The sequence below is a fragment of the Bos indicus genome, chromosome 6 (genome assembly GCF_029378745.1).
Source record: "Bos indicus isolate NIAB-ARS_2022 breed Sahiwal x Tharparkar chromosome 6, NIAB-ARS_B.indTharparkar_mat_pri_1.0, whole genome shotgun sequence".
NCBI lineage: Eukaryota > Metazoa > Chordata > Mammalia > Artiodactyla > Bovidae > Bos > Bos indicus.
This window is the reverse complement of record NC_091765.1, coordinates 66,081,362-66,105,751: the sequence shown is the minus strand read 5'-3', so window position 1 is coordinate 66,105,751 and position 24,390 is coordinate 66,081,362. Positions and strand designations below refer to the sequence as shown.

Below are 24,390 nucleotides of genomic sequence, written 5' to 3'. Positions count from 1 at the left end.
TTGTTACCTTTTTTATATACTGTTTTTTAAATCTCATTTTTCTTTTTTTTTTTCATTTTTCTATTATATGGTGATAGGACTTCTTTTACTGCTATGCCAGCCAGACCACTATGATGTGTAACTATCTGAAGAAATGTGAATTTATTTTTTTCCTTGCCCTTATCCATTTTTATATCTGGAATCAGTGGTGAACCTGAATGTAGAATTTGGGAATACTAAGCCGTAAACTCCTTAAGTTAAAGTTAATGATCAGTAATATATGCTTTGGTAAATATTAAATTATATACTGAGATAAAATTTTACAGGATAATAAAATTCTTTGATGGTGATAGCTTTGTTCAGTGCCAAATTTCTATAAACAGTTTCTTTTTGGTAAACTCATGAACATTTTAATAATTAAATATGAGAATTAAGACATCACATTTTACTTTTGAAATATTCATTGTGTGAAAAAATTGATCTTAAGTTCTAAGTTTTTTTTTTTATATTCTAGTACCCTCCTATAACCACAGAAATTCCAAATATAAACATAATAATTCATCCTTGAATCATAAACAGAACTCTTACCCACCCCCTGAAATCACCCTCACTCCTGTAAATTATCATTCAAATGTGGCAACAGATTGTCTATTTTATAACTTCATTTTCCCTTGCATTTAATATTTAGTCCTTGGGGTGTAATTAAACCATCCTTGCAAACTGAAAATGTGTGTATTATTCTAAACTACATTTCTGTAAATTTGGTAATTGCAGTTATATTCCCTCTACTGTCTCTTCTCCAAACTTAAATTATCATGATGATTTTAACCATTTCTTTTAGGTTCTAAACATGATCATTTATAGGGCTATCACACTGAACTCTTTGGAGTAAACTGGTTTTACTTTCATTTTCTTCTATATGGTACCTCTTTCATTGAATTCTGAAGTTAGAAGTTCAGCACAGGATTTATATTATGTCCTGGCCTGTTAAAAGGATATTTTCTAAAATATAGAATTAAAAAAATCAGAACAGTGAACCTATGATAGTTGACCTGTATTTGAATCTGTTGTTGAAATTTACTAGCATTGTGACCTTGAATAAATCAGTATCCATCTCAGAGCCTTAATCTCTCTGTAAAAGGGGAATGCAAATTGCTACTTTGCAGAATATTGTTAATTCGTCATTTATATTAATATGCATTTAAGATTTACTATCTGCCAGATTTAAGGCTGGATGCCTTGTGAGCATTTCATTCTCAAAATAATTCTGTGAAGTGGGTGCTGTTCTGTGTTATTGATGAGGCTTAGGCCAAGATTTCTATTGTTGTCTTTCTGATTTAAAATGAGCTTATAAACACTATGCTTTGTATTTGTTTAAATCATACTTACTCATTTCTGTTAATTCATTGATTTTATTGTCCTTAAGGTCAAATCATCTCCCAATATACAAACATACAAGAACCCAATCTTTTGAAAAAGAAGAGCTGGATCTTTTAATATGGATGCTCTTTATATTTGGAAATCAGAATTACTTTGGGGATTTATTCTTCTACACAATTTTTTCAAACCAGGCAACGCATTAAGAGGTTATTAGCATGGTTGAGCTGATAGTAGTGACAAGGACTATTGGGTTAGTGAACTTTGAGGTACGTTTATGCATACTATAAAGTAATAAATGCTAATCATGCTTCCAACTCACCATTTCTGCTGGTTTTCTCTGGAGCTGGAACCATAATCTATTCCTTTGTGCCTTATTGTTCTTATTAGTATTTAAGTATCTAATTACTAGGAATGGCTTTGTGAAGGCTACATCATTTTCCTTATGGTTTAAGAATTTTCCCTCATGTTTTAGATACCAGATTTTATTCTTTAATTGCTACAGAAGCTAATATAAGTTTCTCTTTTTGCTAATAAGTTGTTTTGAAGACTACTAAACAACTCAGTAAGGAAACGGTGTGAACAGGCTTGTTCTTTTGGAACACTATCTCTAGGAAAATCATCATTATTGAATCCATGAATGAGTGAAGAAATGGGAGTTGTTTTAGTTTTCTACCCTCATTTCTGTCCCATTTCTGAACTTAGTCTCCTGCCTGCCCATTACATACACATACACACACAGCATTTGGTGAGTTTATTCTTTGACTTGTTTAATGTTCATGGAATCCAGTCTCTTTTTTCCCCCAAATCCTATATTTTTCATTGTAACAATTGGAATACTCCTTTATTTTTCATATTTTTCATTGGAACAATCATATTTTTCATGGAAACAATCATATTTTTCATTGGAGCAGTCGGAATACTCCTTTAACTGAATTCTCCCTCCAGTGTTACCTGTCTCCTATAAATTGTCCCCGGTAGCACCAGAATAATTTTCTGAAAACTTAGAGCTAGTAACAGCTTAAAATTATTCATTGTCTCATTGTTCAAAAAGACTCTTTGGTTCTTGCTTACCTGTCTTCTGATTTGCCTCACTACCGTTGTCTTTACTCTTTGAATTCTGTGCTTTGCACTACTGAATACGTTACACATCCCAGAATGCTTTTCACTTTCTTTGTCTTCCTGAGCCTTTATGCACTAATGCATTTGCCTTTATGCTGGTAACATCCTTCTGCATTTCATCTGGTAAGCTCCACTTTTTCTTCTCTGACAGTCAGTCCTTCCCTCTCAAAACTCACCCCACAAGCACATAGAGAGTCTAAGTGCTTCTTTAGTGGACAATTGCAAGATCCTGTGCTCACTTCTGTTGTTACAAAGTTTAGATTAAGGAGGGCAGCTTTAAAGCAAATATTGTGTTATATTATTCAACATACCACAGAGCCAGATATTTGGAAAATGCTCAGGACTACTTTATTTATAAAGCCCATAAAGAGGCTTGATGAAAAATAAATATTGTGTTAGGATTCCCATGAAGATCCCATGCCTCAGTCAGGCTTGTGGATCTGATTGATTTCTGTCAGCTGGGCAGGATAGTGAAGCAGCCATCAGCTGACTTTATATGCTCTCTTTCATTTACATTGAATCTTTTACATTTTCACTTAAATTGACTTTTTCCCAGCACTCATGCACTTCTCAGTACCCCTGTGTGACAGCAATTTCTTGTGACTTGTTCTGTACTCATTCTCTTCTTCTTACTTGTGGAGTCAAGAGAAAGAAAAAAAACCCCACAAATTCCCCATTATCTCATTCTCCTTGTTGCTATGGGAGACAATCTGCCATAATTCTGTCTAATGAAATATAAACAAAAATCCGATGAAATTCCTGGGAAATTTCTGCATTCTTGATGTTGATTTTCTTGTCTTCCTTCTGGCCTTTTCTTTCTTGTTCCTGGAAGGTGCTCATGATGACTGGAACCTTGCTACTTTGAAAGATTAGGAATATTGCTGAAATTTTAGCCATGACTTACTTGAACTTCCAAATCAATATCAGTAATCTTCTTCCCTTGAACTTATTATGCGAGACAAGTGTCACCATTTTGTGTTTAAGTCATTGTTATTTGAATTTTCTGTTGCATCAACTGACTCGGTTCCCAAATTGATACTTCTTACAGTTGAAATGAATGCCTTGGAAGTTAGTGGTATAAGTTTTTCACCTGTTCAAGTGTTTTGTATCTGGTAACTCAACAGCCATGTATTTAGACCTATTGTCACCATATACTACACTAGACACTAACGTATAAGGTCTAGAACACCATTCCTATGTAGATGGCTTACAGTCCCATAGATGCATATAAACATAAAATTAATTGTGATATTATATATGAACTATGATGAATTATGACAATAGAATATGAAATAGAATATATAATATGGTAAACACCTCAGCAGTATATGTAAAAAGCCTAAGTGTGTACAGAAGACAGTATTTACAATTTGATCAAGCTCTCCTAAAAACAAAGCTGCAATTTTTGAAATCAGAGAAATGAACCTCTTTTCTGGGATTTCACGCACCTTGGACAGGACAGTGTGGGTGGTTACTTACCTTTATGGGTCTGTCTTCTGACTCTCACTAATAATTAAAATGAACACAGTCTCTGAAACCAGAGATAAAAATCTACACTTTGAATTGCTGACAGGCTATCTTTGGAAAGTCAAATTGGTGAAAAGCAATCTGTGGAGAAGGAGTGGCAAGAAATGACACAGGAAGTTGCCAAGGATTCTATTGACACAGAATAGTAAGCCAAGAGCTGTGACAAGGATGGCAGTAAACAAGGAACTGAAGCTCGGTGGTTGAAAGGCAAGAGTTAGTTAATGGAGAGAGACATCAAAACATCAGGCAGCCAACAGCCCGGAACAAACTCACAATGAGGGAGGGCTAGGGAACAAGCCTCCTCAAGAGAGCACAAAAATAGGCTGCTCTTCTCCGGGACTCTCGGCAAAGTCTGTGAGGAAAGCCAGAAACAGATCATAATAAGGACACTATTTATAAAATTACAGCCACTCAAAGGAGTTAAAATGAGAAAATGGTCTCAAAATAGAGCATAAAAATTTTAATCAGTCAATGTTTTGAAAAGCACTAAACATTCAAAGAACTTGCTTCAAAAAGAGAGTCCAGGGACATTGGCATTGATTTCAGTGCTTGATCTTGAAGTGATGTTTTTTTGGTATAGATTTTGAAATGAAAAAATGTTCAGGAAAGGCAAAAATCAATGTGGAATAAAATTTCTGGGCTTGGGCCAAATGCCATTCAGAATTCTCAGGTCTTGGGCTAAACTACAGAAGGAAATTTGAGCACGTTACTATTTCTTTTAACTGTGACACAGGGTTTTCCCAGAAGATGAATGAGAGGAAAGCTGCCAGTGATCCAGGTTTGAATAATAAGGACTGGCCATCTCTAGTCTACCACACACTTGAGAGAAGCTATGAATACCAATCAGGCAACAAGACATGTTGTGTGATCACAGAATACTCCATACTTTTGCTCTACTCAGGATTAATGGACCAAGTTATGCTTTGATAGATGACTCCCAGGGTCTGATAGAAAATTATAGACACTTTTCTGTGGTACAGTTCCAGTCTTCCTGAAAAAGAAAAAAGAGGATAACTAACAAAAATAAAGAGATATTTTGGCTTCTATGACCATATTGCATCTGCATTCTTCATCTAATGAAGGATGCTAATTACCTTGTTAAAATGGAATTTGATCAAGAGTGATTTTCTGGTGTGTGTGTGTATATATATATATATTTCATTTTTATATATTTTTATATCTGAAATATATTAAATCATTTATTATAAATTAAATTATTTCTAATGTAAGACATATAGATAGTTCATTCATTTTTTTTTTTAATAGCTTTTAAAGTGCTTGCTGCCTCTGAGGAAGCATGATTATTTTGCATGATGTCAAATGCCACAGAATAAGGGTTTGACCTAAATACCTTTTACCTTTTCTTCATAATTTGATGCTTATCTAGAATATGCAAATTCATCTAAATTTTCTAGGAACTATTTTGCTTGTAGTTGGCAGGCTGCTTTGCTTCATCTGTGAAACACTAATGTGCTTTCAAAGAGTATACTGTTTTCTAGATTTATGTTCTAGGCATCCAGAATTCAGTAAATGCCTATGTTCACTTTATTCATGTCTTCTCTTTTTGAAGTAGCTTCAGTTATTTCAACCTCAGTCTCAGAATGAGGAGTTTTGACCTTTGGTGTCTTTTCATTTATAAATCTGTTCTATGGTTTATTACTATTATTGTCCTTAACCAAACCTTACCTTCCTTTTTAGTATTTCTGAAATGTAGCAAACAGCATGAGGCTGTATGTGTGCATACATGCTCAGTTGCTCAGTCATACCCGATTTTTTGTGACCCCATGGACTACAGCCTGCCAGGCTCCTTTATACATGGGATTTTCCAGGCAAGAATATTGGAGTGGGTTGCCATTGCCTCCTTCAGGGAATCTTCCTGACCCAGGGATCAAACCTGAATCTGCTGCATTAGCTGCATTGTCAGGTGGATTCTTTAACACTGAGCCACCTGGAAAGCCCATGAGGCTATATAGAAACACAAAAAAGAGAATGTTATAAAAAACTCTTGGTGGATATATAATCATCATTACTTTTCTAAGAGCACTGTCTCTTCCTGTTGATGAAACCTATCTCCAAATAATATATTCCTGATTTTGATAAACAAGGTTATGATTATAGTGAGTCATTAATATTTGATGAATATAACTTGAAAATTACGTTAGATTTCCAAAAGAGATCAAGGTCATATAATAATCAGGAATTAATTACAAATTTGCAAAGAAGTTTTATTTAAAGAGGCATTTTGTTTTTAACTTCTCAGTATCTTCCTTAGATTATTTATATAGGAAGATATTTTTTTCTTTCAAGAGTTTTCACCTATAGAAAACCAAAGGTAATGTTTTCATTTATTTGTGCCTCTACTTGTATGTTTGGGTTGGATCTCACTTATATGTTGCACAGGCTTCCCCAGGTAAGTCTGATGCACACCAGTATTATAAGAACATTCTAAAATACTCAATAAATGCAGAGTGAAAACTATTATAATGAGAATATACTTAAAAATATGTTTAAGGTTTCTGTGTTGATTTCAAATTAAATATAATTGCAAAGTATGTGTTGTGGACTGAATGTTTGTGTTTCCCCAGAATTCATTTGTTAATTCATTCATCAAAATTCATTTGATGGTATTAGGAGGTGGAGCCTTTCGGAGTTCCTTAGTTTAGATGAAGTCATGAGAGTGGAGACCCCATAGTGGGAACAGTGTTAGATGTTAGAGGATTATCAATATAATTAATATAAGAAGGGGAAGAGACTAGAGCTCTATGTGAGGACACAGTGATCTGTGATACACTGCAAGCCAGGAAGAGAGCTCTCACCAGGAACCAAATCTGCCAGCACTTTGATCTTAAACTTTGCAGCCTCCAGAAGTGAGAAATTGTATTGTTCAAGCAATCCAGTCTATGTATTTTGTGTTACAGTGGCCTGAACAGATTTAATGGTATGAATTGGAAGCCAGAAACAAATTGAAAATTTAAATACCTTTTTCTAACTAAAGTTGACTACTAAACTTAGAGCTGCCTCAATAAAGAATGTAACCAAATGACCAATAGTAGGCATTACAGAAAAGATGATCCATTAGGAAACAGAATGTTTGGAAAATGTAGTGCAGATACATCCTATAGCTAAATTTAAATATGGAGAAACGTAGTTAAGCAGAATGCCTAGAGAGACATTGTTCTAATTTAATTGGATCTTTGATAAAAGTTGAGCTGAATGTCCTTTGTGACTCAGTCATTGCTGACAACTTTATCATCAGTAAAATGTTATCCTTATCTGCTCTCCCTTAAGGTAATCAGAATTGAATTGTTTGCTTTTGGAAACTTTACCCTGAAGCATAGTTCTCATTCCACAGTACTATCAAGGGATGAGGATTAAGAGCCATAAGTGTTTGTAATGGGACTCTCTGACATTACCTTTGTGTGATTTGTCACATTATGTTATTAATGGAATATAGAGAATTATAGATAAATAATTCAAGTTAATGATTTTAGTGAAAGAACTTTTATTTATTTATTTATTTATTTTTTTTTTTGAAAAAACTTTTAAATCTTAGCTGTTAAAGGTGTTTATTCATCATAATAGTCATTAATTTAGAGAAAGAATTTTGTAAAACAGGATTTAGGAGATTGATATAGTCTAAAATATTTAAAGATGTATCCTGATTCTGCACACTACTTTTTAAAATTAATGGAGGTTTAAATGGAGCTCTATCTATAGTACTTATTTTGTGCTGGGCATTGAGTTAAATGTGTATACACATAAGCATACACATATAAAATCTCATTGCTATATAATATATATAGTCTGGTTTCTGTAACAGCCTAGAAAATTAATGTATTTGTGAAAATGACATGAGTTTGTGTGTTTGTATGTGGATTTGAGTGTTCAGAGCAATAGCAAACAAAATTGCTCTATTATCAACTGGAACATAATTGTATTTATTATTATTATTGCTGTTGTTAGTTAAGCTTGTTCTAAAACTTGAAGAAATAAAATGAAAACTTAATAGAACTCTCAGAAATAAAGTGCTACATTAAAAGCATGGAAAAGATAAAAAAAGAAGCACTAGAATTATCAAAATAGTGTATTCAGAGGAGTGAGAATCAGGAACAGGGCAGAAACAGTAGAAGACTTATGTTTTATCTCGTAAACCTATTTTAAAAAAACATTTGATTTTTTTAAAATATGATTTTATAAATAGGTTTCAAATGTAACAAAAAAATAATTTTATGAGTTAAGAAAAAGAAATGAAGTGCTTAAGATACAAACTGTCAGAACCATTCTAGGTCGCTTTAGCATCAGGTAGGAAAGAAACAAGTTCATCAATTAGGTAATTACAAATTAATTAACTTTAAAGTAGCAAGATGTGTAAGATCTTTCTTTTTTTACTACCTTTACTTGATTCCTTGTCTCCATTGGCAGTCCTCTCCACTCTTACTCATGTTAGATTTGAGTTGAATGTATATTTGAAAATTGTATAGTGTTACTCTGCATGTATGTGTTCATGTGTTTTTAGTTTACATAAATTATGACCAGTGGGCTTCCCTGATGGCTCAGCTGGTAAAGAATCCGCCTGCAGTGCAGGACACCCCAGTTCAATTGCTGGATCAGGAAGATCCGCTGGAGGAGGGATAGGCTTCCCACTCCAGTATTCTTGGGCTTCCCTTGTGGCTCAACTGGTGAAGAATCCGCCTGCAGTGTTGGAGACTGGGTCTGATGGCTGGGTTGGGAAGATTTCCTGGATGAAGGGAAAGACTACCCACTCCAGTATTCTGGCCTAGAGAATAAATGAAAGTCAGTCACTCAGTCCATGGGGTTGCAAAGAGTTGGACATGACTGAATGACTTTCACTTACTTATTCTATTTAATAGGTTTTCTGATCAGCCCTGTTTTTTCTTGTGATTTATTAATTCTCTTAATAGTATTCATCTAATTTTATTCTTCTGATTGTTCCCTTGAGTTTGTCTCATGCATATACCACATTTTACTCATCTTATCTCTTATGATTGACACTTTGTATTACCAAGAGGATTCTATAGGTCACATGTGGATATAATTTTACTAAGTACTAATTGGTTGCTTTTCTGAAATAGTTTATAGGCCTAACAGTAAAACCTGGAAGCTTAACTTCACTCTTATATTTTCTAACATTTGTACTATGCAACTTCCTGATTTTTGGCACTTTGAAAATTGGTATTTTGAAATTTGTATTACTTAGTAGTGAAGATGAGCCTCTTTTTCACATATGTAGCCTTTGTTCATTCTTTTGGGTTTCTTGTGTTTTCCTTGACACTTTTTAGGAGCTTCTTATATATTCTCGATTAATACTTTGCAACATCTAGTCTTTAATATCTTTTAATTTTGCTTATAGTATTCTTCACTGAACAGAAATTCTGCATGTTTTGTCAAATTTAGTAGTTTTTTGCTTTATATATATCTTAATCAAAGTTAATAAGGTGTAATTTATATACAGTAAAATGCACTCATGCTGAGGATACAGTATGGAAATTTTGACAAGTATATACATCTGTGTGCTTACCATCACAATGAAGATACAGAAAATTTCCATCACACCAGAAACTACCCTTGTGACCCTTTGCGGTCAATTTCTTCCTTTTGTCTCCAGCCCCAGACAACTAATGTTCTCTTTTCTGTTGTTAAAGATTAGTTTTGCTTTTTCTAGAATATCATATAAATGGGATCATGCAGTGTGAACATTCTTTTTCACTTCTTATACTCAACATGTTTTTTAAAGAAATTAAAAGGAGAAAATGTATCTCTACATACATACACATACACATATATGCATGCATACGTATATGTGTATGCATACACAGTTAGATGTATACATACTATACATATATGTACAGTTTATATTTCTTCTTGTGTATCTTATATATCATTTCTTTTTAATCCTTCAGACTTCCTTTAGCATTTCTTTTAGTGAACCTCTGCTAACTCATTAAAAATGTTTTTCAACTTTATTTTGGAAGAGTAGTTTCACTCGATATAGATTAGTTCTTAGCTGAATTGTTTTTTCATTTGTGCTACGGACACATCGTTCTCTTCTGGAATCCACTGTTTTTGATATAAAACCCATTGTTGATTGAATCACTATCGACATCTATGTAATATGTCAATTTTTCCCCTGCTTCCAGAGCTTTTTTTTTTTTTTTTAATCTGTAGCTTTCAGAAGTTGACTGTGCAGTACCTGAGTGTGATTTTCTTTGTGTTTACCCCACTGGGAGTTTGTTAAACTTCTTGGATATGTAAGTTAATAATACTTTTTTCTTTCTTTTTTCCTTTATATTAAGTTTATGAAGATTACAGCCCTTATTTCTTGAAATAGTTCTCTTTCATTTGTTGCCTCTATTCTCCTGGTACATTGAATCATTTGATGTTACCCCAGAGTTTCTGGGGCTTCCCTGATGGCTCAGACAGTAAAGGATCTGCCTGCAATGCAGAAGACCTGGGTTTGATCCCTGGGTTGGGAAGATCCTGGAGAAGGGAATGGCTATACACTCCAGTATTCTTGCCTTGAAAATTCCATGGACAAAGGAGCCCAGTGGGCTACAGTCCTTGGGGTCACAAAGAGCCAGATACGACTGAGTGACTTCTCACTTTCTGAGTGAGTACTCAGAGTCTCTGAGCCTTTTTTATTTTCTAAAGTTTTTGTCTCTTCAAATTCTATTCATTCTAATGATCTACTTTCAAATTCATTGATTCTTCTTCAACTAGTATTGACCGCATTTAGTAAAATTTAAATTTCAGTTTACTTTTCAATCCAGAATTTCCATCTCATTCTTTTTATAGTTTCTATTTCTCTGCTAAGATTCCATGTCTGTTCACACATTGAAGTGTTTTCCTTTAAGTTTTGAATGGTGGTGTTTAGTTACTAAGTCCTGTCTGACTCATTGTGACCTCATGGACTGTAGCCTGCCAGACTCTTCTGTCCATGGGATTGCCCAGGCAAGAATGCTGGAATGGGTTGCCATTTCTTTCTCCAGGGGATCTTCCCCACCCAGGCATCAAACCTGTGTGCTCCACTTCTCCTTCATTGGAAGGTGAATTCTTTACCATATCTCTCTTTAATTCTTTGAACATGTTTGTAATAGCTGCCTTGAATTCTTTGCCTGGTATGTCTAGCATCTGTGCCTGTTCAAAGTCAGGTTATATTAAAATGAATATTTCATGAACAGGGGTCACAGTTTCCTGCTTTTATTGTTATTTTATTGCTTGCCTACTAATTTTTGGTAGAAAAGTGGACATTGTAAGTAATATGCTTTAATGACTCAGAAACTCCTTTTTTTCTTTCCCTGATGATGATGATGGTGATTATGACTTTGTTCATCAGAAAAAATGGAGAAAGCCCTTATAAGTTAATTTGTTTGGAATCAAATTTTGAAATCTTATTTCTCCTTCAATGTTCATCAGCCTCTGATTTTTTCTTAGCTTCTGGCTGTTGCTACTGCCTCTTTGTCCTCCTATTCTCTCCTTGTTCTTCTTCCTTTTCTCTTCATTTTTCTTTTTCCCTCTTTTTGTCTAGCCTCCCAGCTCTAACCTGAGCATGAAGTTTAGCAATTAATCAAATATCTTATGTGCAGAGTTTATACTCAGATTCTGGGGCTCTGTTAGCTTTTTACCAGTCTGTTTGCTTTGTCTTTAGTTATTGACATAATTTTTTTACTTTATTATCTTATAATTGTGCATTACATTGGTTAGTTTCAAATATAAAATCAATTTATATATGATTTTTTCCCTTTTTATATATTTCTAGATTTGATTGATATTGTTAAAGTATTAATGTTGATTTTTATGTAGTTTTTTTTCCTCTAATAATGTCTTGATCTACTTTTGATTTCAAGATAATTCTGGAGTCAAAAAATGAGCAGAGATTTATTTCTTCCTCTCATTGTAATATTGCTTTGGCAGGGTTTCTATTTTTTTTTTTTTTTTTTTATGTGTTTGGTAAAACTGTCAGTAAAGCAGTTTATCCTATAGTAGTCTTTGTGGGGAGTTATTAAGTTACAAATTTAATTTCCCTAGTATATATAGAGCTATTTAATTTTACGATAATTTTTGAGTTAATTGTATTGTAGTCATGAGGAACCAGAGCTCAAATTGCCAACATCCATTGGATCATGGAAAAAGCACAAGAGTTCTAGAAAAACATCTACTTCTGCTTTATTGACTACACCAAAGCCTTTGGTTATGTGGATCATAACAAACTGTGGAAAACTCTTCAAGAGATGGGAATACCAGACCACCTTTCCAGCCTCCTGAGAAATCTGTGTGCAGGTCAAGAAGCAACAGTTAGAACTGGACATAGAACAACAGACTGGTTCCAGATTGGGAAAGGAGTATGTCAAGCCTGTATATTGTCACCCTGCTTCTTTAACTTATATGCAGAGTACATCATGCAAAATGCTGGACTGGATGAAGCACAAGCTGGAATCAACATTGCCAGGAGAAGCATCAATAACCTCAGATATGCAGATGACACCACATTTATGGCAGAAAACGAAGAGGATTTAAAGACCTTCTTGAGGAAAGTGAAAGAGGAGAGTGGAAAAGCTGGCTTAAAACTCAGCATTCAAAAAATGAAGATCATGGCATCCAGTCCCATCACTTCATGACAAATAGATGGGAAAACAATGGAAACAGTGAGAGACTTTATGTTTTGGGTTCCAAAATCACTGCAGATGGTGACTGCAGCCATGAAATTAAAAGACACTTGCTCCTTGAAAGAAAAGCTATGAAAACCCTATAAAGAAAAGCTATGACAAAGAATATTAAAAAGCGGAGACATTACTTTGCTGACAAAGGTCCATGTAGTCAAAGCTGTGGTTTTTCCAGTAGTCATGTATGGATATGAGAGTTGGACCATAAAGAAGGCTGAACACCAAAGAATTAATGCCTTTGAGCTGTCGTGTTGGAGAGACTCCTGAGAGTCCCTTGGACTGAAAGGTGATCAAATCAGTCAATTAAAGGAAATCAGTCCTGAATATTCATTGGAAGGACTGATGCTGAAGCTGAAGCTCCAGTACTTTGGTCACCTGATGCAAAGAACTGACTCCTTGGAAAAGACCCTGATGCTGGGAAAGATTGAAGGCAGGAGAAGAAAGGGATGACAGAGGATGAGATGGTTGGATGGCATCACCGATTTGTTGGATATGAGTTTGAGTAAGCTTTGGAAGTTGGTGATGGACAGAGAATCCCTCAGTGCTATAGTCCATGGGTCACAAAGAGTCAGATGCGACTGAAGGACTGAACTGACTATAATATTTGTGATATGAACCCTTTAAATGACTAGTTTTATGGTATATAATTTTTTAAAAAATGATTAGGTATAAAGTTTCATAAATGTCATCTAGATCAAGTGAAATTTTCTCAGTCATGTCTGACTCTTTGTGATCCCTTGGATTGTAGCCTGCCAGGCTTCTCTGCCCATGGAATTCTCCAGGCAAGACTACTGTAGTGGGTTGCCATGCCCTCCTCCAGGGGATCTTCCCAACCCGGGGTTCAAATCCAGGTCTGCATTGCAGGCATAATGTTTACCCTCTGAGCCACCAGGGAAGCCCAGTTTATTAATAGTGTCATTCAAAATTTGTATATTGTTAGTAATATTCTGTTTTGTTTAGTCTAACACTTGTGGGATCATATGGTAAATATATGTTTAACTTTATGAGAACATGCCAAACCATTTTCCAAAGTGGCTGTATCATTTTGAATTCCCACTCTCAATAAACGAGTGCTCTTTTTGCTTCAAAGGCATTTTTTATAGAACTAGAAGAAAAAATTTACAATTTCTGTGGAAACACAGAAGACTGCAAATAACCAAAACAGTCTTGGGAAAAAAGAATAGAGCTGCAAGAGTCAAGCTTCCCAACTTCAGACTATACTACAAACCTATAGTAATCAAGAAAGTATGGTACTGGTGCAAAAACAGATACATTATATAGCTCAATGGAACAGGATAAAAAACCCAGATATAAGCCCATGGACTTACAGTATGTGACTTCACTTGTAATGTGATATTTTTATTTGGTATAGAATTCTTTGTTGGCAAGTTTTTGTCTGCTTGTGTTGTTTTCTCTTAACACAAGAAAGATATCACTCTATTGTCGTCTTGCTTGCCTGGTGGTCTGGATCCAAACCATCAATATATTTGAAGTATTCCTGTAACTGTTTGTGTTGAGACCTCAGTTCTTTGGTGTATTAAAGATAATTTTTAATTTGCTGTTTGTCTTATTTTTGTTTCTGTCATGTAAATTAGGAGTGAGGCTCTTTCTAGTTCTATTGAACTCTAAACTATTATTTTTAATGTACTAGTATATTATACAGTGTGTGAACTGTGGGCTTCCAGATGTTCAAGCTGGATTTAAAAAAGGCAGAACCACCAGAGATCCAACATCTGTTGGATCATAGAAAAAGCAAGACAGTTCCAGAAAAACATTTACTTCTGCTTTATTGACTATGCCAAAGCCTTTGACTGTGGGGATCACAACAAACTGGAAAATTCTTCAAGAGATGGGAATACCAGACCACCTGACCTGCCTACTGAGACACCTGTATGCAGGTCAGGAAGCAACAGTTAGAACTGGCATGGAACAACAGACTGGTTCCAAATTGGGAAAGAGTACGTCAAGGCTGTGTGTTATCATCCTGGTTATTTAACTTATATGCAGAGGATATCATGCGAAATACTGGGCTGGATGAAGCACAAGCTGGAGTCAAGATTGCCCGGAGAAATATTTATGACCTCGGATATGCAGATGACACCACCTTTATGGCAGAAAGCAAAGAAGAACTAAAGAACCTCTTGAGGAAAGTGAAAGAGGAGAGTGAAAAGGTTGGCTTAAAACTTAACTTCAGAAAACTAAGATTGTGGCATCCAGTCCCATCACTTCATGGCAAATAGATGTGGAAACAATGGAAGCAACTGAACTGAACTGATTGTTATCTAGTAATCTATGTTTGCTTTCATAAATACTTTCCTTATCCTGTTTTAGAATATGTATTGTCAGTTCAGTTCAGCCGCTCAGTTGTGTCTGACTCTTTGCAACCCCATGGACTGCAGTGTGCCAGGCTTCACTGTCCCTAATCAACTCCCAGAGCTTGCTCAAACTCATGTCCATCAAGTCGGTGATGCTATCCAACCACCTCATCCTCTGTTGTCCCCTTCTCCTGCCTTCAATCTTTCCCAGCATCAGGGTCTTTTCCAATGAGTCAGTCCTTTGCATCAGGTGGTCAAAGTATTGAAGCTTCAGCTTCAGCATCAATCCTTCCAATGAATATTCAGGACTGATTTCCTTTAGGATTGATTGGTTGGATCTCCTTGCTGTCCAGTGGACTCTCAAGAGTCTTCTCCAATACCATAGTTCAAAAGCATCAATTCTTCAGTGCTCAGCTTTCTTTGTAGCCCAGCTCTTACTTGCATACATGACTAAGGGAAAAACCATAGCTTTGATTAGCTGGACTTTTGTTAGCAAAGTAATGTCTCTGTTTTTTAACATGCTGTCTAGGTTGGTCATATCTATTATCCCAAGGAGAAAGCATCTTTTAATTTTATGGCTGCAGTTCTTTCCATAATATAAGTTGGTAGAATCATTTTTTTTCTGTAAGAATTTATGTGACATAGATATTAACTGTTTTTAAAAACAATATGGAGGGAGGTGGGAGGGGGGTTCAGGATGGGGAACACGTGGACACCTGTGGCAGATGCATGTTGATGTATGGCAAAACCAATACAATATTGTAAAGTAAAATAAATAAAAAAATAAAAAACAATATGATTGTGGAAAATCTAGGATTTTTAAAATTGTTGGAAGACATTCCTTTAATTTCATTTTGTGTAAGTTTTTCTATTTTTGTTCCAATTTTGCACAGTGCTTCTGTTTTCCTGCCTATGATGGGGTTGGGCAAAAGTTACATCATAAGGAAGAAAAATAACACATAAATAGATATTTTCCCCTATCCCTCCATAGTCCTCTCTCCACCTGCACCTCCTTCATGTTATCTTTTGTCTCTCTAGATGTTTCTTGTAGTTTTCATGCTATATTCTGGGCTCTTTTCATCCTTCCTTGTCATTTTTGAAGCATATCCTGTGTTGTTTTTGTGGACAGGATCTAGTTCATGTTAGTGGCCTTTTCCTTGAAAGACAGAATCTCTCATAATTTCTATTTAAAAATAGAAGAAACTGAGTTCTTAAAGTATATTAAACACTTGACATCTATTTTGGCAGTGTTAGAGAGACATACTTCATGATTTCTGTTTCCTAGGCTTAGTTTATCGGAGAAGGCAATGGCACCCCACTCCAGTACTCTTGCCTGGAAAATCCCATGGGCTGAGGAGCCATCTTTGGGGTCGCACAGAGTCGGACAAGACTGAAGCGACTTAGCAGCAGCAGCAGCAGCAGGCTTAGTTTATAGACTTCCCGGGTGGCACTAATGGTAAAGAACCTGCCTGCCAATGCAGGAGATGTGGATTCTATCCCTGGGTTGGGATGATTCCCTAGAGGAAGGCACGACAGCTCACTCCAGTATTCTTGCCTGGAAAATCCCCTGGATAGAGGAGCCTGGCAGACTATGGTCCATAGGATCACAGAGTCAGAAATGACTGAAGCGACTTGGCACACACACATGTGGTTAATCAACAGAGATCCCTCCATATTCCATTATCATCCTAAGTATTTGACCTTGATAATAAATATTTGTGAGAGTGATGATTATTCAGCTTCTATATTTAAATAATACTTCAGGTTTTATACTACTTATACATTCAGTTGATTCTCTTTTCTGCAAGTGTGAGCTAAGATACTGTTGTCTGCGTATCTAAGATTAGAGAATCTGATGCTGATGGGATTAAATGATCTCCCTAATATAAAAAAGTGAATGGTAGAGCAACCACCAGATCTTAATATTCCAAACCCAGTCCTGCTATTGCTAAAAAGACTGCTGCATGTGATCACCCTTCTTGGCTGCTTATGTTGTGTCTTAATTTGTCAATTTACATACAGGCTGTAACATGGAGTCAAAAATACTTAAGGATTCACTGAAAACTTCAAAGAATGTTTCTGCTATATACAGTTCATGTTTTCTTCTGGAAAAGTAATTTCTGTCAGAAGGAATTATCTATGCTAACTGATATTACTTTCTTGATGAGAGTGACTGAATTCTGTCTGGTACAGTTTTCAAAGTGCCTCTCATGACTTTGACTTCACATTTTCCTGTTGTATTTATGACATCTTGTTAAAGAATAATTAGAAATCCATATTTGAGTTGAAGTCAGAGCAGAAGAACCTCAACAAGAACAACTAGGTATGAAACTCAGAGTTGATTTTTAAGTCAGCATATGGTAGTGGATCTAATTTTAGTATGTGGAAAACTTAATTGACAGACCTAAATTAAAATTCAGATTCCTAGCCTTCAACTATAGTAATTCTGGTTGGCTTTCTGTGATGGGCTGTTGCATCTAAATTTTTACCCTTTAGAGATGTGCTACCTAACTTACTCTTCTGTATAAGCCAAAAGCAAGTAAGCAAAAAGCAAGTCATCAGATTAGATAGAGAATTATATTAAGCTGAATAGCTAGCAATCAATCTTGCAGAAACAGTGCAATTGCCTTTTGAAATGCAGACAGTGGAAAGATCTGGAATTCTACCCTGATCTAGTTTCTATCTGGGACTAGATCAGAATTTCCTGTCACTGCTCGGTTTTACTTTAGCATTTAATTATGGTTTGTAACACTTATTTGTTGCTTTAATTTATTTCTATACCTGTGGATTGTAAAATTCCTGAGAGTGAGGTATTTGTTACTGTTTTCCTTTCAGCCCTTAGGATGGGAGCTTTAATTCCATATGTAGAAAGAATGAATGAGGTGTGACTATGAAATGATACCACCAAAGGAATTTTTGATGAAAAGTTCAATCAAGAAGTTTTCCAAATCAAATTTGACCTAATTTTGCATTTTTTGTCTATCAAAAATACTCAGTAATCCCTATTATGCAAGGAACTCTTGTCACTTGTCAGCCAAGAGAAGCTAACATGCTAGGAAAAAAAGACTTTGTTTTAAAAAGGGCAAAATTTGAAGTGATTGTGAACATGCGAAAGTGACACTGAAGATGTATTCATTTTATTCAGTCATTCATTAAAAAATAGTTTTTGAGCACTTATATAAGTAGTTTTGAGCACTTATATTAATTTACAGGTAAATTAATTAATAGGTAGAATAGGTAAATTAATAGGTAGAAATAATGGTCACTTCGTTTTTGAAGCTTACGGTGTTTGGAGGAAGAAAGACAGCCAAATGAGTAGGTAAAACAAAGGAGGGGCTTTCTGCAACATTGAGATATCTGAAGTATCACAGAACAGAGCCTCCAAATTTATGGCATAGATAAGACAGATATGGAATCTGTGGTCTGCTTCACACAGATGATAACACATATGTATGCCATGTCTAAGAGAACTACTTACAGTAATGAGAACATTTTTGTTACTTGGTTTTCCATTACACTGAAAGATGCTTAAAGTCTGCCATGCTTTGCTAAGTTACTTCAGTCATGTCTGACTCTTTGCAACCCCACCAGTCTCCTGTGTCCATGTGGTTTCTCCTGCACTGGTCCATGCCAGAATGGACTGTTTGAAAACATCCAGAAAGTTGTGCAACTGAGGATAAATAGAGAGAGAAATTACGTCAATTCTCAAATTATTCAATGATCTTATAGTACTCAGTAACCTTTATTGAATTTACTGTCTTATTAATCCTTTGTACTTCCAGCAGAAGGTAAGAAGGGTCAGTTTGGTTTTTTGTTTTGTTTTGCTTTTGTTTGTTTTATTGGAGTTCCACTCTATTCAGAGTATTCCAGTGAACTTCGTAGAGAATGTTGGTATTGTTTAGTTACTAAGGGGATCTTTCCGATCCAGGGATCAAACTCATGTCTCCTGTGGCTCCTGCACTGCAGGCAGATTCTTTACTGCTGAGCCTTATGCTCTTGTATTTTTCACAAGGGTGGCTAAGTGGTAAAGAATCCTCTTGCCAATGCAGGAGATGCAAGTTCAGTCCCTGAGTCGGGAAGATCACATGGAGAAGGTTACTGAGTATATACAAGATCATTGAATAATTTGAGAATGACATAATTTTTCTCTTTATTCTCACTTGTACAACTTTCTGGATGTTTTCAAACAGTCCATTCTGGCACAGGTACCAGTGCAGTTATCCTTTGTAAGGGGCTTAATAAGACACTGGAAGCCACTGTACACTATTTTGGGAAGAAGTCTATCTTCTTCAATTTTGAATTTTTCTGAAATTTAAATTTCTAATCAGTTCTTTTTCTTTGTTCTACTGAGAAATGCGTAGGTTCAAAGAGTTATTCAGACATCTCGTGTGCAAAGCAAGTTCTGAAGTTGAGGGATAAAATGTGTTTGAAGAGGGTTTCAATAAGGTGACCCTCCAACTCTGCTCACTACCTAAACTCTAATCTACTGAGATGATTAGAGTGTCTAGGCTTTTTCAGCCTAGTTTGAGGCTTTTCCCCCTATCTCCTGGTTTTCTTTAAATTTCATTGAGCCTGACTCTGCAACCAGACCCTAATCCTCTTTGAGGCTTCTTTAACTTCATCCTGTTTCCTCAAGATGGGAAAGTATTTCAGAAAGTGCTTTTTACTCTGTGACCTAGGATTATGCTTTGATTATGTGATTATTCAGAATATTTAGAGCTTGTAGTTAGTGAATTACAGTCACCCAATTAAAGAATGTCAGAGAGAAGTAATAGAAAAAGCACAGTGACAGTGAAAATGTCAATATTCAGATTGTACTTGATTTTTTCAGCATACTATAGTAGAGAGATCATAAACTGAGGAACTGATGGGATGAACTGTGAACCTGGCTTGTCTACTTACCTTGTACGTATACTTAAATCCCTAGTGCCTCAGTTTCTTCAACAATGAAAAGAAGGAAAATGATTCTATCAGATGTTAGAAAGGAATAAAATAATTCATGTAAATCACTCAGCAGAATGTCTGGCTCTTGTTAATATCTAATGTGTTAACTTTTCTCTGATTCTTACTTTGCCTTTCTTCCTTCCACACACAGACAGACTCTAGCAAAGACTGATGACATGTTATTAGTTAACCACTTAATCTGTGTAGTTGAGGTTTGAAATTTACTTGCTTCCCTTCTATCCTCTTTCTTGTCTCATTTTAATTTCCCATTTATGTTATGAGCTTAAAGCCTTGAACTAAGGTTTTATTTTTTTTTAATTTTTATTTATTTTATTTTTAAACTTTGCAATATTGTATTGGTTTTGCCAAATATCGAAATGAATCCGCCACAGATATACATGTGTTCCCCATCCTGAACCCTCCTCCCTCCTCCCTCCCCATACCATCCCTCTGGGTCGTCCCAGTGCACCAGCCCCAAGCATCCAGTATCGTGCATCAAACCTGGACTGGCGACTTGTTTCATACATGATATTATACATGTTTCAATGCCATTCTCCCAAATCCTCCCACCCTCTCCCTCTCCCACAGAGTTCATAATACTGTTCTATACATCAGTGTCTCTTTTGCTGTCTCGTATACAGGGTTATTGTTGCCATCTTTCTAAATTCCATATATATGTGTTAGTATACTGTATTGGTGTTTTTCTTTCTGGCTTACTTCACTGTGTATAATAGGCTCCAGTTTCATCCACCTCATTAGAACTGATTCAAATGTATTCTTCTTAATGGCTGAGTAATACTCCATTGTGTATATGTACCACAGCTTTCTTATCCATTCATCTGCTGATGGACATCTAGGTTGCTTCCATGTCCTGGCTATTATAAACAGTGCTGCGATGAACATTGGGGTACACGTGTCTCTTTCCCTTCTGGTTTCCTCAGAGTGTATGCCCAGCAGTGGGATTGCTGGATCATAAGGCAGTTCTATTTCCAGTTTTTTAAGGAATCTCCACACTGTTCTCCATAGTGGCTGGACTAGTTTGCATTCCCACCAACAGTGTAAGAAGGTTCCCTTTTCTCCACACCCTCTCCAGCATTTATTGCTTGTAGACTTTTGGATTGCAGCCATTCTGACTGGCATGAAATGGTACCTCATAGTGGTTTTGATTTGCATTTCTCTGATAATGAGTAATGTTGAGCATCTTTTCATGTGTTTGTTAGCCATCTCGTATGTCTTCTTTGGAGAAATGTCTATTTAGTTCTTTGGCCCATTTTTTGATTGGGTCGTTTATTTTTCTGGAATTGAGCTGTAAGAGTTGCTTGTATATTTTTGAGATGAGTTGTTTGTCAGTTGCTTCATTTGCTGTTATTTTCTCCCATTCTTAAGGCTGTCTTTTCACCTTTCTAATAGTTTCCTTTGTTGTGCAGAAGCTTTTAAGTTTAATTAGGTCCCATTTATTTATTTTTGCTTTTATTTCCAATATTCTGGGAGGTGGGCTTAGAGGATCCTGCTGTGATGTGTGTCGGAGAGTGTTTTGCCTGTGTTCTCCTCTAGGAGTTTTATAGTTTCTGGTCTTAACGTTGAGATCTTTAATCCATTTTGAGTTTATTTTTGTGTATGGTGTTAGAAAGTGCTCTCGTTTCATTCTTTTACAAGTGGTTGACCAGTTTTCCCAGCACCACTTGTTAAAGAGATTGTCTTTAATCCATTGTATATTCTTGCCTCCTTTGTCACAGATAAGGTGTCCATATGTGCTGCTAAGGTTTTATCACTCTCTCTCTCTCCATACAAAATCTAAAAGGCAAAATGAAGCAAAATCTTGAATCTAACCCCCATTTGAAAAACAAAATTCTCAGAGGCTCAAAAAAAGCTGTAAGCTATTCAAAGTAGGATGCCAGTAAATTGACCACAACACAGCAAATAATACACTAGATGCCTTGTATGAAGGTCCACTTCTAGCCCACACATAACCAGGGTTATGGTGAAAATGAATCAGTGAGATATGAAGTATTCTAGTGAAAGTGAATACTGTGCTATTTCATGAATTTTTATTATGCAAAATAATTTTTCTTGTTGTGGAAAATCATCCTAATGAAAATAATATATTATTTTGAAATTAAATATTTCTTAAAATTAAATAATATTTTCAACATTTGATTTGCATTTCTGCCATGTACAGGATATTTCACAGAGAAAAAAAAAGTCCAGATACCAAACATCATTTCAAGGTGATTACAGTATAGTAACAGGATAACTATTAAGTAATTATAAGCCAGACTAGATCATTTTAAAGTTTCTAGTAACATACTATGAGAATTTAGAGAAGAACATGATTACTTCCTCTCACCTAAACAAGAAAGTAAAAATTTTAAGTTCTTAATTCACTGTTTAAGCAGAACTGAATCTGCATTTCTGCAGTTGTAAGTGAAGGCAGAATGTGTCCATTTTCTTACTTTGCTGAGATTTCTTTTACTAGAGTCAGGGCAGTCTTTAATTTCAAAGGCTAAGCTCTGAAATTTTCTTGGTTAGCACTGAAGAGTTGCATGGGGAAGTCAGATCTAAGATGTACAAAAGGTACACTATAAATAGGGAAAGGCTGTATTAGAATTGCTAGCAAGTAGGATTGTTAATGATCACATTGGAAGCCATAATGTGACTATCATGATTTCTATTGATATCTAAATAGAGTCTGCATAATTTTACTTTAATAGGCATAAATTCACTCATTCTACATTAATTGACCATTTATTTATCATTTAAAAGAAGAGTCTACCCTTAGCCCAACTGGAAATAATTTTTACTCACTATCTGAATAATTTATATGCCTCTCAATGACATTTTTAAAAACCAAATTTGTATACTAATAAATAGAAGAATGATAGGATTGGCAGATTTGGTTTTACCAATGCATCCAAATTCCCTAACGTCTAAAATATAACTACTGTAGGAAATCATAACTCATGCTGATATCTCTTCAATGAAAGAATCCAATGGCAGTCAGTACATCAGTAACACACAGTTATAAAAAAAGACTGTCAAAACTTATAATACAATCTTTGAAATCATTCATTGCCAACAACCTCGTAACATATCACCATTCGTTAGTATAACTATGACTTCACATAGCAAAGAGGGTGTTTGCTGTGACACATGGACATCACCAGATGGTTAATACCGAAATCAGATTGATTATATTCTTTGCAGCAAAAAATGGAGAAACTATACAGCCAGCAGAACAAGACAGGGAGCTGCCTGTGGCTCAGATCGTGAATTCCTTATTGCCAAATTCAGACTTAAATTGAAGAAAGTAGGGAAAACCACTAGACCATTCAGGTATGACCTAAATCAAATCCCTTATGATTATACAGTAGAAGTGAGAAATAGATTTAAGGGACTAGATATGATAGAGAGGTGCCTCATGAACTATGGACGGAGGTTTGTGACATTGTACAGGAGACAGGGAGCAAGACCATGCCCCCAAAAAAGAAATTAAAAAAGCAATGCAAATGCAAAAGCAAATGCAAAAAAAAAAATGGTTGTCTGAGGAGGCCTTACAAATACCTGTGAAAAGCAGTGAAAAGCAAAGGAGAAAAGGAAAGATATACCCATTTGAATGCAGAGTTCCAAAGAATAGGAAGGAGAGATAAAAAAAAAAGCCTTCCTCAGTCATCAGTGCAAATAAATAGAGGAAAACAATAGAATGGGAAAGACTAGAGATCTCTTCAAGAAAATTAGAGACACCAAGGGAACATTTCATGCAAAGATAGGCTCAATAAAGGACAGAAATAGTATGGACCTAACAAAGCAGAAGATATTAAGAAGAGGTGGCAAGAATACACAGAAGAACTATACAAAAAAGATCTTCATGACCAAGATAATCACAATGATGTGATCACTCATCTTGGAATGTGAAGTCAAGTGGGCTTCAGGAAGCATCACTATGAACAAAGCTAGTGGAGGTGATGGAATTCCAGTTGAGCTATTTCAAATCCTGAAAGATGATGCTGTGAAAGTGCTGCACTCAATATGCCAGCAAATTTGGAAAACTTAGCAGTGGCCACAGGACTGAAAAAGATCAGTTTTCATTCCAGTCCGAAAGAAAGACAGTGCCAAAGAATGCTCAAACTACTGCACGAACACTCATCTCACACGCTAGCAAAGTAATGCTCAAAATTCTCCAAGCCAGGAAGTTCAACAGTATGTGAACTGTGAACTTCCAGATGTTCAAACTGGTTTTAGAATAGGCAGAAAAACCAGAGATCAAATTGCTAACATCGTTGGATCATCTAAAAACCAAGAGAGTTCCAGAAAAACATCTATTTCTGCTTTATTGACTATGCCAAAGCCTTTGACTGTGTGGATCACAGCAAACTGTGGAAAATTCTGAAGGATATGGCAATACCAGACACCTGACCTACCTCTTGAGAAATCTCTTTGCAGGTCAG

At 35.6% G+C, this 24,390-nt stretch overlaps 1 protein-coding gene across 1 annotated transcript in view; it reads left to right on the top strand.

Moving 5' to 3' along the window:
* GABRA4 (gamma-aminobutyric acid type A receptor subunit alpha4) overlaps nucleotides 1-24,390 on the top strand; it is a 238,179-nt gene that overhangs the window by 157,494 nt on the left and 56,295 nt on the right. The window lies entirely within an intron of this gene.